Raw genomic sequence first — 3,592 nt, forward strand, 5'->3', positions numbered from 1 at the left:
TGTCGGGCTTAGCCAGACTCTTTGGTGTGAGTATAGCGCGCGAAGCGCGCACTGAATGCGATGATAGCTTTGTATGGGTATAAATATAGAAAACACTTTCCTAACAGCATTATCTACTTTTCTTTTCTACAAATGCTTAAAGTATTTTTGGAAAAAATCAAGCACATAGATATTACATAATATACATAACCTGATGGGGATGTGGATAATAACTATAATAAGATTTTGATTCTAAGTTTAATATTTACGTCAAAAGTGTGATGTGTTTACGATGGAAATCGAATTCGTTTTCAACACTTAATTTACCTATCTAATTTAAATATCTAAATTAGTATCAGGCCGATAGACATAAAAACCGAATGGAATAATTTAGCAAAAAAAAGATAAGTAATCGCTTACTTGTGTGTAACACGTAACCTTCAACAACTCGTCTATTATTTTACTTGCGTAATATGTTTTTTGTTAATCCATAAATTAATAGCAAACTTTTGTGGTATTATAAATATACTTAAGGTGACCAAAATTAACTGGATAAAGGTCGCTATCGAAAACGTAAATAACTAAGATATTTATAGTAAATCCTTCCAAACATCTTGCTATTCTGGAAACATCAGCGATGCGCTCACTCGATTGTGTTAGAGTCACACGGAAAATTACAATTTCTCAAACATGGTATGACTTGATGACTGTTCGTTAAATTAGGCTTGGAAGTAACGTTGCAGGCGGCGCAACTCCAGAGAACTTCATACAATATGCAGGCTTAGGTCGGAAAGTATTTTGTTTTTAATTTCCAGTTACAGATACTTGTTACATATATCTATATGTTACACAACAGATTTTCGACAACCCTAAAATAGTCAGGGAGGCATGGGAAGGAACCCTGAACTTAGGAACTACTGTCAAACTTCGGTTTCATAGAAATTTTCCTTTTTTTACGTTAGTAATTGAGGATTTATTGTACCTAACTTATTTTAATTAAATATTATTTATTCATTTATTACGCTGAACTCTGTGCTTACAGTAAAGTATACTGCAGCCTACATGCTTGCCATTTGAAAAATTGCTTGGTTTTGACGTTTATTTTGCTGAGGAAAATTATAAGCGGTGACATCATGATATCAACATTAAAAACCGCAAATAATCACTATATCTAATCTTTAAAGCAAGAGTAAATAGGTATCTCATAGGTAAGCGTGATCCACCGTAGACCGCATCATCACTTACCATCAGGTGTGATCGTGGTCAAACGTCTGCCTATTCATACTAAAAAAAAAAAAAAAATTTCTATATGCAAATTAAGTAGTAGGTGTACAATGTTCGTCGGCGAAGATACCTTATTTATAGGTCAATTTTTCCTCATCATTTTCCCTGTCATTACAAAAATATTAAATTTCAAAGTGAACGCCAATATTTATATTAGTCAGTAGTCACGTTGTCAAAAGGCGAGATAGAAGCAACTTTAACCGTTTCCACAAAATTTGAGTTTTTCACCCTTCCCGTGTCATCCATACAAGGGATGTTATTACAATCGCATTTGAAGTGAACCAGTCAGTTAATATTTGTATGCGAATGCGATGCGACAATTATCTGATTGGAATCTCACGAATGCCAAATAACTAATCGTTGTCACTAACGTTACAGTCCATGGCGAACGAATAGAGATCAGCTGTTTCACCAACCACGGAAGAGTGATAGAGAAGGAAGAGATAAATGTATATACGCTACAAAGTTTGGATGTGCAACTTGTCTACGCACCTTGTGCAAGTTGTGCAGCGATTCCATTTTTGAAAGCGGTAACTATCCAGCCGGCGTAGCTGAATGGCAATCGTCGACGTCAGACGCCGACAGACATGCAGCCCTATGTTGTTGCACCAATACGCAAAAGCGATAGAGATAGATAGCTACGAAACACAGATTATCGTGAGCGTTTGTGCATTTGGCCACGTAGGTACCCTGATGTGCGAATGTCATGCCCCGCCAGGCAAAAAATGAATGATTTTAGAGCAGGCTACAACAACAAAACAACAGGAAACAAGGCAAGAGAGCTACTCATGAGCCTCATCATCAAATATATGGAGATATTGGAGATGGTCGAAAAGCTCCTGAATAGCTGAAGGACCTTAGCCTTCTAGGGGGTAAATTGCACGAAGGATGCCAATGGTCGAAGTGTATCCAAAAGTGTGGGGCAACAGATACAAGAGACTTATTTGAGCACACTACTAGGCAGTGGAATGACTACACTTGCTTCCTATCTGAAACTCGTCATTATCGAGCTGAAATACAGCGAAATATTGTCTTCATAACTTTAGCACACTCGTATCTAACTAAACTGTTGTATTGGAGAATATACCAACAGTGTTGGGGATAACGCAGACATTTTAAAAATGAAAGCGCAGACTAGAAGTTGCTTTTAGATGGAAACGTTATTAAAGGTGATATTTTAGAGAATATTTTGATGACGTCATATGCACGACTGGAAATAAAGTTCAGGTTTTAAGGAATGCTTTGAAATTGAAGAAAAAAAATGATAGAGGTAAGCATCTCTGTTATTTTTCTTCTAACATATGTTTTTAAAATCGTTATAAAACATTTATTGCAGAAAAGTAATTTTTCAGCGATAAGTGTTTACAATATTTTTCAAAAACGTACGTTTTGGATGCAAGATACAATTTTTCTTAAATATTATACAGAGTGGGGCCTGTAACAAAGGCGAAGAATTGAACTGTAGGCTATTCTCTTTATACTGATCAGCATTTGTTCAGTGACTTTTAAAAATTATGAAGTCTTTAAATTTTTAATTTTTCATACAAAATAAATATTAGCTTCAATGTACGCTATTATTGTTGTCATTGACGTTGTCTGTCACACTTTAGACTTAACAGAATTCGCAATACATTACCTCTTAGAAAAAACTTTCAAGGGTGATAAAAATCAAAATACAAGTTATTTTTAAAAGTCGCCGAACAAATGTTGATCAGTATAAGGAGAATAGCCTAGAGTTCAATTCTTCGCCTTTGTTACAGGCCCCACTCTGTATGTATTTATGTTGCCCCCGCGATAATGACTAATCTTATGAACTCATGATACTTAATAATAGTCTTTGATACCTAGGTACTCTTAATTTCACACCTATGATGCAAAATGAACGCATTCACATGTTCCAAAATACGTCATTCGAATAAGTAATAAGCAAACAGACAATAAAATTCTATATTTTCCTCTAAAACTGAAAGCTAGAATCATAGTTTTGATTAGACAATCAAAACTATGATTCTAGCTTTCAGTTTTAGAGGAAAATATAGAATTTTATTCGTTATTTGCGACTAAGAAATGTTTACAAGGAGCAAAGCTCAAGCTCTTGTGAAGCGGTTTTCGATTCACGTAGATAGGCCATATTCGCGTAAATTCGTTATAAATATTTATTTTTGTTATCCAACCATGTTGGCAGGTTTTTTTAGCCAAGTAGTTCTAAGACTCGTTCCTATATACCTATTAACATGTGTTGTTTCGATATTTTTGTATTGTCCTTTACTTACGGAACAAAGTCGCCAACCAGCCATTTTCTATAAAACAGGTCGCAGGATATACATTT

The sequence above is a fragment of the Leguminivora glycinivorella genome, chromosome 9 (genome assembly GCF_023078275.1).
Source record: "Leguminivora glycinivorella isolate SPB_JAAS2020 chromosome 9, LegGlyc_1.1, whole genome shotgun sequence".
Taxonomy (NCBI): domain Eukaryota; kingdom Metazoa; phylum Arthropoda; class Insecta; order Lepidoptera; family Tortricidae; genus Leguminivora; species Leguminivora glycinivorella.